The sequence below is a fragment of the Benincasa hispida genome, chromosome 5 (assembly GCF_009727055.1).
Source record: "Benincasa hispida cultivar B227 chromosome 5, ASM972705v1, whole genome shotgun sequence".
Taxonomy (NCBI): domain Eukaryota; kingdom Viridiplantae; phylum Streptophyta; class Magnoliopsida; order Cucurbitales; family Cucurbitaceae; genus Benincasa; species Benincasa hispida.
This window is the reverse complement of record NC_052353.1, coordinates 56,243,035-56,260,253: the sequence shown is the minus strand read 5'-3', so window position 1 is coordinate 56,260,253 and position 17,219 is coordinate 56,243,035.

Sequence of the window (17,219 nt, the reverse complement as noted above, 5' to 3'; positions counted from 1 at the left end):
CTAATGGTTGAGAGTGTCTCATCCTAGTGAAAGGGCATCTGATCACCCCACCGATGACGTTTGTCCTGCCTCGTTGGGGCATCATTGGGAAATAAAAGTCTTTTACACTTAGGGTACTTGGAAACTATTTTGCTAAAACTAAAATTGGTGTTAAAATGTTGTTTTTCATAGACCAATTAAGTTTGTTCTGTTTTCAACAACGTTTTAATGGCCATCGCCACTGTAGCTCTACTTATTGCCAATAAGCTGACTGGTGAGAATTACACTAGTTGGAAATGCATGATCACAACAATACTTATCATCGATGATCTCAGATTCGTCCTTGCGGAGGAGTGTCCTTCTATTCCACCTTCTAATGTCGCTCAAAACGTTCGAGAGGCTTATGAGCATTAGACACGAGCGAATGAGAAGGCCCGAGCCTATATCTTTACCAGTCTTAATGACGTTTTGGCCAAGAAGCATGAGCCCATGGTCTCAACGAGTGAGATCATGGAGTCCTTGTGGGGGATGTTCGAACAACCGTCTGGACAGCTCAAGCACGAAGCTCTGAAATGCATCTTCGACTTCAAAATGGAGGAAGGCACCTCTGTTCGTGAACATGTGCTTAATATGATGGTCCACTTCAATGTGGCGGAGAAGAATGGGTCTAGGATCGATGAAGGTAGCTAGGTTAGCATTATCCTGCATTCGTTGTCGGATAACTTCCTGCACTTTGTCAGTAATACGATTCTTAACAAAGTGGCTATACCCTTACAACTCTCCTCAACTAGTTGCAAACTTTCTAATCCCTACTGAAAAGTAAGAAGAAGAGAAAAGGTGAGGCAAATGTTGTTTCATCTTCAAAGACGTTTCATAAAGATTCGAACTCAGGAACAAAGTCTGCACCTTCTACTTCTTACGCTGGAAAGTGAAAGAAGAAAAAGGGTGGTAAGGGGAAAGGGAAGGTACCTGCTAACCAACAACCCGTTGTCCAGCAGGGTAGGCGTCTGGTGCTGGTTGACAAGGGAAAGTGTTTTCACTGCAACCAAGACACTAGAAGAGGAATTGTCCTCGCTGGTTGAAGGAGAAAAAGAAAGCCAAGGCTAGGGTTAAGGAAAAAGCAAAACAAGGTAAATATGATTTACTAGTTTTGGAAACTTGTTTAGTGGAGAATGATGATTCTGCTTGGGTTATTGACTCGGGTGCCACTAATCATATTTGTTCTTATTTTCAAGGGATTAGATCCTGGCGGCAGTTGGAGGCTGGTGAGATGACAATGCGAGTAGGCACCAAGTACGTCATCTCAGTTGTGGCAGTGGGAGGAGTTGATGCGTTATTTTATACGGTAAAATAATAGAAGGAATTGTGGTGATGGAAAATGCGTTGTGCAATAAGTTTTCTCAGCAAAACACAAGTATAAATCCTGCGGAGTTTCCTGGTAAGTCCAAGGTTGAACTCAAGGACTAAGGAACACAATATGCGGTAATAATTTTTAAGATGACTTTGCGGTAACCAATAAATTAAAGAAATGTTGGGTTATTGTTTTCGGTATAAAATGTATGCGACGGAGTTAAGAAAAGATTGATTATGCGACAAATACACTGAGTGTGCAGAGGAACGGGTTGAGAAGGTCTTTACCTAGCGTTTCCTAAGAATGCGTTCAAACTATGCGATCATGCTACACTCATGCGACAGCAAATCATTTTCCAATGCAAATGCGGTAACTCCTAATTCTAGGACGCATGCGATGAATGCGATAATGTCCATAGAGTTTATTCCTAAGTCTCTACTTCTTGCCTATGCGATGAAGTAAAATGCACACAAAGACAAGGTGACCGTATACAATCATAACCTATCTCTAGGATGCATGCAATGCATTAATAGCAAACAGTGTTTATTCCTAAGCTCCTATCTCTTGATTATGCGTTTCTAATCTGACTCTCCCGAGCCTAGATTCTAACCTGACTTTTCCAAGCCTAGATTCTATCCTTAGACTACCCTCCCGAGTATCTCTAATGGATGAATGACGCATACATAATACAAGATAATCGCATAGAATGAAGATCCCCAGTTATGCTAACTAAGTGCTTCTCAACCCATTCGACGGATTTAGCTACTCATGCATAATGTACAGAGAGTGAAAAGATAGATGTAAATTCCATTTCTATAGATAAGTTCAGAGTACAAAATGACAATGAAAAATAAGGGTAGAGTGCCTGGTAGCAATTTCTTGCTTCCCAAGACTTTTACATTGTTAACTCTATTCTACTTAAAAGATGTTCCTGTTTCTGCAGAAGTTGGCCCTCTCTCTGATCTCAGTGCTTCCGGCACTCTTCCAAGTTTACCGGAACGATCTCTCGGTACAATCTCACTTCCCGCACTTCCGCCTTCTAAGTAAAAGAAAACTAAGAACAAGGCTACTTCTACCTAAAGGAAAAATTATCTAACTGCCGAACTCTTCACTGAAGGTGGCCTCTGGTATTTATAGAGCTTCGGGGTAAAAGGCTTCTTCTCTCTTATGATTGCACTGATGGGATGACATTAATTCTCTGTCTGAAGCGCTGAATATTTTTCACCAAAAAGTTTAGTGTACTTGTTACAGTAGATCGTTAACGGCTTGTCAACTTAATTCGGAATCGACTGTCATCAGCTTTCTGTCCCATCGTGATTTATTATGCTTTTCACCCAGATGCGCCCACCAAGTTACGCCAGCTCTATGCGGCAACCTTTTTGAACAAATACTTGCGAGCGCAAATGACCGCATAGCCTTGCGTTAACGCAATCTCTTAATGTGAAGATATAGCCTTGCATTAACGCAATCTCTTTATGCGCAGATATAACCTTGCATTAACGCAATCTCTTGATGCACTCGGCCATTGATTTCTTTGGATCGCATTCTCTGCCTTGCATCAACACATATTCTGCACAAAATTACATAAGTTAACTGTTTTAATGCGATTGACACATGCGACCGCAATGTTGTGAACTAAATGCATTTGGACACAATATTGTATATTTTTATCAACGCAATCCTACATTGTTTTATAACTTTGCGCTGTAATAACGTGCATTTTTGCCCGTTATCAGAAGTCCAATTGACTTTACAGAAGAAATTTCTTGTTTTACATGATGTTTATGTAGTTCCTGAGCTGAAAATGAACTTAATTTCTGTAAAGTGCTTGTTACAGTGTAAATATACTCTTGAATTTCAATTGAATAAAGTGTTTATTCATAAAGATGGAGTTGAAATCTGTACAACATATCTGGAAAATAACTTATATGTGCTAAGACCGTTAGCAACGAGTTTCCTCCATAACATAAAGATGTTTAAAACTGTCGTAACTCAAAATAAACGTCAATGTGTTTCTCCAAAAGAAAATGCCCAACTTTGGCACCTTTGATTGGGCACATCAATCTCAATAGGATTGAGAGGTTGGTGAAGAATGAACTTCTAAGTGAGTTAAAAGAAAATTCTTTGTCGGTGTGTGAATCATGCCTTGAGGGTAAGATGACTAAAAGACCTTTTATTGGAAAAGGTTATCGAGCCAAAGAGCCTCTAGAGTTAGTGCATTCTGACCTCTATGGTTCGATGAATGTGCGAGCCAGAGGAGGCTATGAGTATTTCATCACCTTTACTGATGATTACTCTAGGTATGGGTAAGTTTATTTGATGCAACGGAAGTTTGAATCCTTTGAAAAGTTCAGAGAGTTCAAGACTGAAGTTGAAAATACATTGGATAGATAGATTAAGACACTTCGATTGGATCGAGGTGGAGAGTTTTTGGATTCGGGGTTCCAGGACTATTTGATAGAACATGGAATCGTTTCCCAACTCTCAATGGCAAGTAAAACTCAGCAGAATAGTATAGCGAAGAGGAGAAACATAACCTTGTTGGACATGGTTCGGTCGATGATGAGTTCCGCTTCCTTACCGAACTCGTTTTAGGGTTTTTCAGTGAAGACTGCAGTGTATATACTCAACTGTATTTCTTCCAAGAGTGTTGCGAGAACACCTCTAGAGTTGTGGAACGGACGTAAAGCTAGTTTACGTCACTTTCGCATATGAGATTTCCCAGCACATGTGCTTGAGGCTATTCCAAAGAAATTGGAACCACGGTCGAGGTTGTGCCTCTTTGTAGGTTACCTCAAACGTACACGAGGGGGTTACTTTTATGATTCGACAGAAAACAGAGTGTTTGTGTCCACGAACGCTACATTCCTAGAGGAGGATCATATTAGGGAGCATAGTCCACGTAGTAAGATCGAGTTACGTGAGCTTTCCAACGAAACTACTGAAACTTCAACAAGAGTTGTTGAAGAGCCTATTTCATCAGCAAAAGTTGTTAATGAGAGTTCATCTAGTAGGTCGGTCCACCTCAAGAGTTGAGGGAACCTCGACGCAGTGGGAAGGTTGCGAACCCACCTGTTTGCTATATGAGTTTCACAGAAATCCTAGCTATGGTAGCCAAAGGCAACATTGAGGATCCATTGTCTTATCAGAAGGCAATGAAGGATGTTGACTGGGATGAATGGGTCAAAGCCATGGATCTGGAGATGAAGTCGATGTACTTCAACTCAGTATGGGATCTTGTAGATCAACTTGGTGGAGTAAGACCTATAGGTTGAAAATGGATCTACAAGAGGAAACGGGGTGCCGATGGGAAGGTGCAAATCTTCAAGGCTCGACTTGTGGCAAAGGGTTATACCCAGGTGAAGGGAGTCGACTATGAGGAGACTTTCTCGCCTGTTGCCATGTTGAAGTTGATTCGCATCCTCCTTTCCATTGCCGCTTATTATAATTATGAGATTTGAAAAATGGACGTCAAGACTGCCTTCCTGAATGGTAATCTTGAAAAGATCATTTATATGGTGCAGTCCAAGGGATTCATTGCCCAAGGTTAAGAGCAAAAAGTTTACAAATTGAATCGGTCCATTTATGGGCTGAAACAGGTGTCTCGATCTTGGAATATTCGGTTTGATACTGCGATCAAATCATACAGCTTTGACCAAAACGTTGATGAGCCTTATGTCTACAAAAAAATAATCAACAGTTCAGTAGTTTTCCTAGTATTATATGTAGACGATATCCTACTCATTGGGAATGATGTAGGACTATTGAATGCAATTAAGAACTGGCTAGCAACCCAATTTCAAATGGAAGATTTAGGAGAGGCTTAGTTTGTTCTTGGTATATAGATCTTTCGGGATCGTAAGAACAAAGTGCTAACATTGTCTTAGGCCTCGTAGATTGACAAGATGTTGCTCAAGTACTCAATGCAGAACTCAAAAAGGGGCCTACTGTCGTTTAGGCATTAAGTTATTTTCTCTAAGGAAATGTGTCCTAAGACGCCTCAAGAGGTTGAGGAGATGAGATGGGTTCTATATGCTTCTGTCATTGGCATTTTGATGTATGTGATGCTCTGTACTAGATTAGACATCTTCTATGCTATGGGAATAATCAGTAGGTATCAGTCTAACCCAGGACAGGGTCACTGGATCGTAGTTAAGAACATCCTCAAATATCTTTGGAGAATGAGGGACATGCTCGTATATGAAACTAGGGATTTGAACCTTACTAGATACACGAATTCTGACTTTCAGACTGATAAAGACTCTAGGAAGTCCACTTCAGGCTCAGTTTTTACTCTTAACGAAGGAGCAGTGGTGTGGAGAAGCACTAAGTAGGGGTGCATCGCCGACTCCACAATGGAAGCCGAGTATGTAACAGCTTGTGAATTTTCTAAGGAGACTGTTTGGCTCAGAAAGTTCCTGACAGATCTAGAAGTTGTTCCAGACATGTCTAGGCTTGTCACCCTCTATTGTGACAATAGTGGTGTTGTGGCAAACTCCAGGGAGCCCAGGAGTCACAAGCGCTACAAACATATAAAGCGGAAGTATCATCTCATCCGCGAGATAGTGCATCGAGGAGACGTGATAGTCACGAAGATCGCTTTGAAAGGACAACATTGACTGACCCCTTTTTAAACGGAAGGGCTCTCACGGCTATAGTTTTTTAGGGTCACCTTTCAGAGCATGGGTCCTACGGGACGCTCCGCGGCTGGAACTAGGACAGTGGGAGATATTTTTGTAGTGGGCCTTAGTGCCCTTAGTTTATTATTTTGTACTAGTTGTTTGTATACCCCACTCGCTTTAGGAAAAGGGAGAGATTATTTGAGGATGATACCCTAAAACTCTCATTAGGTCCTGTAGTTTGTTAAACAATTTTGAACAAACGCTTATGATATAATAAAATAGGATATTTTCTTCACTTTTGTTATGGAACATTGGATTGTTTTAATTTCTTTACCACAAACCAATAAACTAAGATCCTTGGTTGTCATTTTTAACTTAGCATATATGTGGAGGACATACAGGTGGATAATGCCTTAATGATAACAAAATGGTTCTGTAGTTATTGGATATAGGAGCGAAACCTTATCCTAGTAACGCTACGGATGCGGCTCGCTTTGTTAGAATAGGGTTAAATGTTTATGACTTGTTTATAGATGGTCTGATTCCTGATCATTCATAGTGGAGACATACGAGCGGGGGCGTCCTAATACTATGGGGTTAGTATAGATCGGCCACAGATGTGTATTAAGTCTGTTATATAACGCCGCCGTTCATGACAGAGACTTCACTTTCACTAGGATGACCATAGGTAACCATGACCTCAATCTTGAGTGATTTGGGAAACTTCTGCCTTTGGAGGGCGGTCCTTCTTGATTTGCAATGGGTGTGAATGGTTTCAAAGTTTGGCCAACTCAAACCTAACCCACTTTGGGGATTCTGGTGTTCTGATTTAGGAGCTGGAACTCAACTACACAAGATCAAATTTACTCCTTCCCTGAAGTAGGGGTAAGTAGATAGATTGCTCCCTTAAGGGCTGATTCTGGGGCTTGAACAATGTGGCACCACACACCTTCTCATGGCCCGAGAAATGTCCACACATAGTAGGACTATGTTGTATTGTTCATTAGAGCGATCAGTGGTACTTAAGGAGTTAGATGTAACTATAGTGGCAAAACGGTAAATTGGCCCAACTGAACTTACGAGCATCTGTGAAGGGTTATCGCACTGTTGATTTGTTCTATCCGATGGACACATAAATATATGTGTGGTTAGAAGAGTGCAGTTGTCGGTCTTTGGTGGAATGTCTGGCAGTTAACAGATGGTGGATCTCGTGGCTGAAGAGTTTAGTCAGCTATTCATGTACCGTTCGAGCTTCGAGCCATAGGTCTATAAGACTCCCTTGGTAGCTCGATGGATTCAAGTTGAGAATCAGTTTTTGGATAAGTTTGAAGTGTTCAAATTGACAAGAGGGAGTTCGATTATATGTGATATGATTGAACTGGTCAATTATATATGATATGGTTGACATGATGTATGAGATACATTAATTGGAGGAAAATGATATAAATATGATTTATATCTAGTGGATGAGAAAAAAAACTATGGTTTATATGTTGCATTTGGGTGATATTAAACTATAAGTTATAAATATAATAAGATCATATTTATTTTTTAATTTAACAATTATGGGATAATTGTGCTAGCTTTTTCTCCGTAACTGAATGAGTTAGTGGGAGGTTGCATTCAGTTTTCGTAATTGAAGGATAAAATGAAATTTTTTTTCATTTTGCAAAGAATCAGATATTCGCTCACTGAATTGTGTATACTGTCTATCGCATAGCAAACCGAAAGCATACACAACAGCTCAACGTTTCTAAACGATCGTATATACGCGCGTCTTTTCCTAACGATCGCATAGAAATTACTAAATGATCGTCTAGCATTTTTTTCTATGCGATCGCGTGCCCGAGCATTTTACTTAACGATTGTCTATACGATCTCACCTCTTTTACTACACGATCGTGTACCTCTACCTAAACGATCAAGCATCGTCTATACGATAGACACCCGATGTCTCCCACTTGCTTGGTCGTGGTAAACGATCCTCTCTTCCTCCTTCCCTCTACCAAATCCAACAGAGCCCACACCTCCTGGATTCTCACTCCAAGAATACCAAGGTTTCGAGTGGTGATGTCTTCCTTGCTGCCGTGTTCGTGAGGAGTCCGTTCGTGGGTAGACAATAGCAATTTGGTGGACGACTGGTTTGGACGATCTTAGAAAGATCGAGATTGGCTTCCTTGACGAGAGCGAGATTTCTGTGAAGAAGAGTTCTTCAACTGGTATGTATTTCATTCTCTTTGTAGTTTAAAGTTTCAAAGCATGCCTTTAATTTTTTGTTAATGCATAACTTGTATGTTTGATTGTGAATGTGGTAATTATGTCATAATGAGTTTGGAACGATCTTGCTTCCGCTTAGAGGTACTCTTTGATAAGAGTTCCTTCAACCTCCATATAAATCCTATCTCAAAGGAAAAATTACTAAAAGGCCTTTTAGTGGAAAATATTATAGAGCCAAAGAGCCCTTAGAACTCATACATTCGGATCTTTGTGGTCTGATTAATGTAAAGGCTAGAGGAGGGTACGAATACTTCATCTCTTTTATAGATGATTATTCAAGGTATGGTTATTTATACCTAATGGAACATAAGTTTGAAGCTTTTGAAAAGTTCAAAGAGTATAAGGCTGAAGTTGAAAACCTATTAGGTAAAACAATTAAAACATTTTGATTTGATCGGGGTGGAGAGTACATAGATTTAAAATTCTAGGACTATTTGATAGAACATGGAATTCAATCTCAACTCTCAACACCTAGCCTTAGCAGAACGGTGTATTAGAAAGGAGAAATAGAACCTTATTAGATATGATTCGTTCAATGATGAGCTATGTTCAATTGCTTGATTCGTTTTGGGCTACTGCAGTTCACATATCGATCATTGTTCCCTCGAAGAGTGTTTCTGGAACACCTTTCGAGTTATGGAAGAGGTATAAACCAAGTTTATGTCACTTCAGAATCTAGGATTTTCCTGCCATGTATTAGTGACAAATCCTAAGAAGTGGGAACCTCGTTCAAGATTGTGTCAATTTGTTGGTTATCCTAAGGAGACGAGAGGTGGTTTGTTCTATAACCCTCAAGAAAATAAAGTGTTTGTATCGACAAACGCTACATTTTTAGAGGAAAACCACATGAGAGATCATAAAACACGTAGCAAAGTAGTATTAAGTGAAGCTACTGAAGAATCAACAAGGGTTGTTGGTGAAGTTGGTCCTTCATCAAGAGTTAATGAAAAAGCCAGCTCTTCAAGTCAATCTCGATCTTCTCAATCGTTGAGAGTGCCTTGACGCAGTGGGATGGTTGTGATACAATTTGACCGTTACTTGGGTTTAACTGAAACTCAGCCCACTCCTCATGTCACCACATGAACAAATCAGGATCACTCCGTTTGTAGTACTTTACAACAGATTGTAACAACTACAGAATAGGTTGCATCCTATAGTGTTACCAGAATAAGGTTGGGAATAAGGTACCCAACCTTATTCATATACTATAGATCATTTTGGCTATTTACTCGAACTTGATTCATCTTTATGTTTCCACATAAAGTTCAAGTATTCATATAATAGTCATGGATCTTAGTTTATAAAATTTAGTCTTTACAAGTGAAATTTACAAATTCAAAAACTTTTTTGAAGAAATGTTGAATAACATCTTTATTGATAATAAAAAATGTTTAACTTTACAAACTACGAGTTTTAGGACATACAACTCAACAATAATAACTTCTTTTAGAGATATACATTAGTTGGGTTAGGTTGGGTTGGATGAATTTTTTTTTACCAGCCCGATTCGGGTTGGTCAAGTTGGCTACCCGAAAGACCTAAACAAGGTCTCTAACACAACCCATCCCAACCCTTAAAATTCGGGTTGGGTTAGGTTATTATTATTGTTGTTTTATTAATTTAAAATACTTAAATTTATCAACAATACTTGACTAATAACTAAAATCTTGTAGAACTCAAATGTTAAATACCAAGTATCCATGATATTTATTACAAGCTTTAAACAAATACAAACATCGTAACCATCCTGAAAAAAAACATTAAATAAAGACGTGTATATATATATATATATATATATATATATATGTATGTATGTATGTATGTATGTATGTAAATTAAGTTGGGTTGGGTCAATTTGAAAAAAAAAATTATTCAAACTGAAACCCAACCCAACCCAACTAGAATAGAAAAATATCAACTCAACCCAATCTAAGAACAAAACTAACCCAACCCTTATGATTTGGGTAAGTAGTTCGGGTTGTTGGGTCATTTGAACACCCATAACTTCTATGCATTGAATCTATGAATATTTTGATCACCTATCATATTTTCATGGTTAAGCTAGAGATTCATAATTTGGTAAGTGACATATAACGTTGTGTGAATCACCGAATAACAAAAACCGAAGCATGTTTGTGTGTAGATTGATCAGTTGTTTAGAAAAGCCCTTTTACAACATAGCATGTTGGTTTAATTCAAGAACGAGATCGATTAGCAACTTAGGTTATCCAAGTCTAATCGTCTTAGTGAAATTCTCTAGTCTACACTTTCGATCCCAATTAATTGAGCATGTAATTTAATTAAGAATTTAATTAATTAATTTGAGCGCTTGTGACGGCGATTGCGGCAAGTAGGCTAAGCACATGCATGCATAAGAAATTATCTCTAGAAGTTCTATGATCAATCGAACAATTAAGTGGATTGTAATTCCTAAGCTAGGTCTCCTTTATATTTTTTGCACTTTACTTTTCCACGCTTCAATTCTCAAACCACCACAAACTCCCATTTACCGCTTTAGTTAGAAACTTAACTTGTTCGAAATTATATACGCGCTTCCCTATGGTTCGACTCGGTCGTGCTACTAACACTACCTAATAGTAAAAGTTCTTGATCGGTAATTATAAATATTATATGATTGTAAGAACCCTCAACAAGTTCTTGCATCATCAGGTTCCATCTCAAAACTAATTGACAATAAAAAAAATTAGCTCATATCTCTCCTAAAATCTTGATGACCATTGATTTCTCTAAAATCCTCCCAATCTCTTGCCACAGCAAAAGAAAATTCCTCCTATCAGTATTCTCATAAACATTTCTAACTAAACTAGGGGAATCAAGATGATAAACTGGGATTTCTAGAGGTATATAAAAGTAGAAACAAGATAACAAATATTTGAAGACTATCAATTGAGAAATAGTTTAATTTTCTTTCATTCAATGAACTTCAATTAAAAAGACAAACACAGTTCAAGACATATACCACCAATGACAGTATCATCTAAAAAAGTTGAGGTAGCAGTTTTTCTTTTAACATGTTCTAAGGCTTACAAAAATTAATCCCAATATATTTCTCAGGTGATCAATGGGGTCAGTGCTAGCATTTTTCTATGAAAAAGACAGGACAATAACATTATTTACCAGCATAATTCACTTCACTGATCAGTATATGAAAGACAAAACCATGTGCATAAGCACTCATTTCTTGCTAGGCCCCATTCAAAGATTTCTAGCCATTAGTCTCATAGCCTTTTAATTTCATCCTCTATATATATACACACACACATATTGGTTGTTCTGTACAAACAACACAAAATCTTCTCATTCCCTTAAAATTTTCTCAAGGAACATTGAAACATTCTTCCATCAATGGGGCTTCGTCGTCTTCTAAGACGGTCTTCAATGACAGGAAATCAGAGAGTTTCTGCCCTTCCTAAGGGCTATTGTGCAGTCTACGTTGGAGAGAACCAAAAGAAGCGGTTCGTGATTCCGGTTACTTACTTGAATCAACCATGTTTTCAAGACTTGCTTAGTCAAGCTACTGAAGAATTTGAATATTATCATCCAATGGGTGGTCTCACATTTCACTGCAGAGATGATATCTTTGCTAATATGATCTCTCACTTGAATGAACAACTATGAGAGATAATACCAACAAATTTATGGGGTACAGTTTTGATCTTGGAAGTTAGGCATGAGAAATTTCATTGTAAATTCTATTAATCTTTCTTTATCTTTTTTTGTTCTCTTTTATGGGAGTGAAGAAAAAATGATCCCCCTGCATTAGGAAAATGCTAATGGATATAACTATTTATGGAAAATGAAGAGCTTCTTTCTCCAAAAGATCTTTTGTTCTTTGTAATCTAGTAATAGTTCAGTTACTAAAATCTTCATAACTTAGCTGATTCAATGGATGGTCGTAATTTTAATGGTCAAACTCAGAGTCTGTTTAGAATGACATTCTAAACACTAAAATATTTTTAAGTGTAAAAGAAGTAGGTTAAAATTCATTTTCGGTCCTAAATGTTCATTGAAGTAACGATTTAATTCTTGTACTTTCAAATTTGTGATAATTTAGTACTTGAACTTTAGCATATAATGATTTAATCCCTATATTTTCAAATTTATGACAATTCAATCCCTATCGCAAAAAATCTCATTAACTTAATTGTCCAATGGTCAGAAAATTCTGACTGTGGATTGATTTTTCTGATCACCATTATCATAAAAATTAAAAACTACAAATCTAAAACTTTATAGGGAAAATTCATTATTTATATTCATTGGGCTATCAAAAGAGTTGTACAAAACAGTAGAACTCAGTTTTTCTCTTTCATACTCCAAACTTTGTAGCTTCATCACTTGACTGAATGTATTGCATATCTATGGTTTTCATATTGAAATTTAATGCTATCTCAAATAGGAATTTTAAATCTGATAGAAATTAGTGAATATGCCTCTCTTCTACCTGATGTTAAGAATGAAACTGAAAGAAGAGAATGAATAAGCTTAGAGATCTCGAAAACTCAACATCCATCAATAACTGAATGAAGTTCTCTACTACTCTAACGATAGTCTTTAAGGGGGTGTTTGGTCCAAGGATTTCAAGTTGAGATGAGCGAAGTTGTGAACTTCACTCCTTGTTTAGTCCAAGGAGTTTGTAGGCCCCACGACTAAAAACATCAATTTTATGCAACTCTCTTGGACCCCACGACTTCAGTCCTTATTCCAAACACTCTCTAAGAGAGACATTAGGGTCGAGATTCTGGTCTCTAGATTTGCTCAATTTCTACAATGAGATGATCTTCCATCTCTAGCTTCTGATGGCAAAACTAAGCTCTAAATTGAGAAGTAAGATCAAGGAAAAGTTCTTCACTGCATGGAATTGTAACGCCGCCCATTGATTTAGCAAGTCTTGAAACAAAGGCTGGTTATAAGATAGCGGAATGACAAACTGCTTTTGCTGTTCCTCTCTGATATAAACTGTAGTAACCTTTTGGAACATCTTTGATCTTCTAAGCTGCTCGGTTGCTCGTTAACGAGATCGCCAATGAACTCTTAACAGGAGTAATACTCGGCAACCTGATACCCATGATACTGAAATTTTCAAAGGATTTAAAGATGTTGGAAGAAAAATACTAGGGAATTTCTTCTAAATGTGGGAATCTGGATGACTTGTCATGGGGAGAACTCATTAATATGTTTCTTAATATGGATGCTGAAGTATAAGGTAGAATGAATCCTTAAAGATTAGGACAGTGATTAGACAGAAGGATAAGAGTCAATGAAGGCATTAGCTCATTACTAACCACATGGAAATGTCTTCCATTTCTAACTAAAAGGAGACTGTGAAATCACTGTGTTAATTGGCAACATGTTAACCATTTGCAGAAACAGCATGGCCTACAATAAAAGCAGATAATCTACAAGAAAGGTATATTTGAAGATAAGTCATAGTCATTAGAAGCATCTGCATTCTTTACAGCAAGACGACGCTTTAGGACAGACCACTCGTCAGTTGTGAAGCTTATCTGCAATAGACAGTTTCATCTATCAATTTTATTCTTCTGTGATACTAGTTTTGTAAATAAATCAATGTAGAATGATTGAGATACTGCAAATAAATCATATGCTGAAATATCAGGAGAGAAAATAGAAAGCTTACATGCCTTTTTCGTGTATTATTGAGTTCATAAATGCAGATATATAAGCTAACGACATGATCGGAAACTCCGTACATATGATTTAAGATATTTTTTAGAATGAAACTAAGTTCATAGGAAATGTATATATATCTTTTTGTAAATGTTTACTAACCTAGAGCTCAAACAAGCTAGAAAAATCATATAGAATTGATTCATACCCCTTGTTCTATATGTGCCAAATGCACCAATTTCATATAAACATAACTGATAGAAAAATATGATTTGCTGAAACATGATGTGCCATCAATTATCTACTCCTTTCCCTTTTTGCATATGATTGAGCAAATAAATAGTTCACAGCTTTCTTTATGCTTCATTCATAATTAACCACAGGCAATGGTTTTGGCTTCACATAGCTGCTGCAGGTAAATTCAATATTATGGTAATTAATTGAAATATTTCTAGAAGTAAAATCTTTGAATGAATTAAGTTACTTATGAGGATTGAATTGCTAAAGGAAACCTCTTTTCTGCAAGATGAATGGATCAAATTCACAAAAAGCTATTTTCAATTTTTGGTCAAAATACTTGTGATGTATGTATTAAACTTTGGAAAATACATCACATATGAATATATCTAATTAGTTTTTGAAATGCCACTTAATCCACAAGTTTATAAAGTTTATATTGATGAGTTATGATAGATTTAATCTTTTATCAACACTTTAACATTCTTCCTCACATGTGGGTTTACAAATTTTCACAAAATCCAACAAGTAATTATCATTAGTAAATATGAGGAAATGACTTTCTAAGGTGTTTGAACACAAGACCTCCTGCTTTGAGACCATATTAAATCTCTCTAACATTATTTGTGGTGCATTGGACTATTTATGTACCAAATTCAACTTAAACTTCCTAACACTTGCAAAGGATGATCTGCAGCCATCCGAGCTTCGTATGCAAAGTTACTAGCAAGTTGAGTCGAAGTTCCAACTCAAGGGACTTTACTTTAGCTTTTAAGGATGTAGATTTCAAGCCTTTGCCCTCTCAGCACAGCTATGAGTGTGACCATTGGCTTCCTGAGTATAGTTTCTTTAAACAAAACATTTACTATGGAAGAAGCACAAGAAGTTGAAAACATGGACTACAGTAAAATACAAACAAGGTTGAATATCATAACCTGTCTCTTCTTACCATTCATCTTTACATGCTATGTGAATTTTCTTGTCCTAAACAAGGCAATTATACCTTTCATGTTACTTCTTCCTTCAAGAAACGAAGTTTTGTTTTGAAGAAATCATAACATTCACTTAAAAGTATGAGCTACCACTGTTTTGTGCATCAATTCTCACAACAATGACAGGTGACAATTTAAAACGATAGAAAAACAAGATTGAGTGTAAACCGAAGGCATCGGTTTCATGTCATGTCAAAAACCTATCTGCTTTTTGATAGTTGGAGACACTCATATCTCTTGTTACCCACCTATTAATATACAAAAAGATGCTGCAGAAATAAAGGAAATGGACAGCATTGCAGTTTTGAAGTTTGAAGCTTGAACATATCATAAGTTTTATCATACATAAACATTAATGGATTTTTCATGCCATTTATATCTTTTTAAGGTAAGAAACCGAGCTTTAACTGGGAAAAGAACGAAAGAATACAACAACATACAAAAAAAACGAGCCCAACAAAAATGGAACTCAAGAATTAACTACAAAAAAAGACGTACTCCGATCCTACAAAATCAAACAAAGATCATAATTACGGGGGGAAATGTCATATACATCTAAATGTGTCCTCCATGAGCTACAACTCTTCTTTCCAAGTTCCCATAATGCTCTTAGGTCTACGTTTTGGATTAACTTGTCCCAACTTTTTGTAGAATGAACTGATATGGAAGATAATAGACTTCTATATTCACTTAGAAGTTATTTAATGTCACTTCTGTTGGTAGATATGATATTATGGTAATGACTTTTTACCTTTATAGATAGTACACAAAGAAATATATCCAATGACACAAGAAATATACATTAAGATAAGATACTTCTACATCCAATTTCATAACTCTGTCGATTCAAAAAATTGTAATTGAGTCAGCAGTGTTAGCAAGCATCTATGACGATCACCGATCGGGCGTCATTCAAGGTCGAAAAGAGTGCTTTCAATCTAACTGTCTCTAGCCAAATGACTGAAGAAAATCTCTTCTGTACAAGAGAAAGTAAGGCCACCCATTGGATGATCATATCCAAACTCTTTTTCAGCTTGACTCAACAAGCTATGGAATGAAGGATTGCTCAAATATGCAACAGGGACCAAAAATCTCTTCTTTTCAGTCTCTCCAACATATACAGCCAAGTGGCCTTTCGGCACGACCGCAGTTCTCGACAACTGACGAATAGGCCTTAGAAAGTGCTTTGGAATTGCAATTCTTGGCAAAGGGATACCCATTTTTTGTAGTAGGTGGTGGTAAATGAAACTCAAGAATTGGAAATGGTAGCTCCTGTGATGGGAATTGGTGTTCTTTGAATTGTGTGTATATATATAAAGAAAAGAGAGAGATTTGTGTGAGTTCCAACTTGAAAACAAATTGCCTTTTTGTAGTGAAAGAACCACAGTAGATTGAGTTTTGAGTCATAATCCATAAAGTTCACATGGCTTTGTCCCCCAACAAAAAGCCATGGTGAACTTCATTTCCTATTGTTGATTTATTTTATCACAAACCATGAGGACCTACACTTCTCAGTCAAACAAATTATTTTTTGGCCATCATCACATTCATACATTGTGGATCATTTGAAAAAAAAAAAGAGAGAGAATCATTTCAAGAGACCAATAAGCAAAATCATATGGCACATAATCTTTTTAAAAACGTAAATCAAAACGATAGATTTGTCGATGTTCTCGACCATATATACATGTGAATGCTACAAGACCTTGCACCTTTGGAGTCTAGCCAACAAATACATTATCATAAAAATGTCACAATGTTTAAACAAAAACCATTGGCCACATGAAGATTATAGGAATTTGGTCCTGAATTTGAAGGGGCCATAGGTCAAGTAGTTGAAATAAAATAGACCAAACAATTTATTTCTATATTTTTAAAGGCAACTTTCATTGTGACAAATGAAAGAATACATAGTCATCCCAGAGAAAAAGAAAAAAAGAAATAAATCAAGTCCAAAAAAGAAAGTCGTATAAAAAGAAAAAATGATTCCAATCAAAAAGAATAAGACCCAGTGAATAATTACATGACTTTGGCACCGATGCTTAAAGAGAAACATAGAACCTGACGAGAGACCCCCTCCCCCCGAGCACAAACCCTGACTTGTACAAA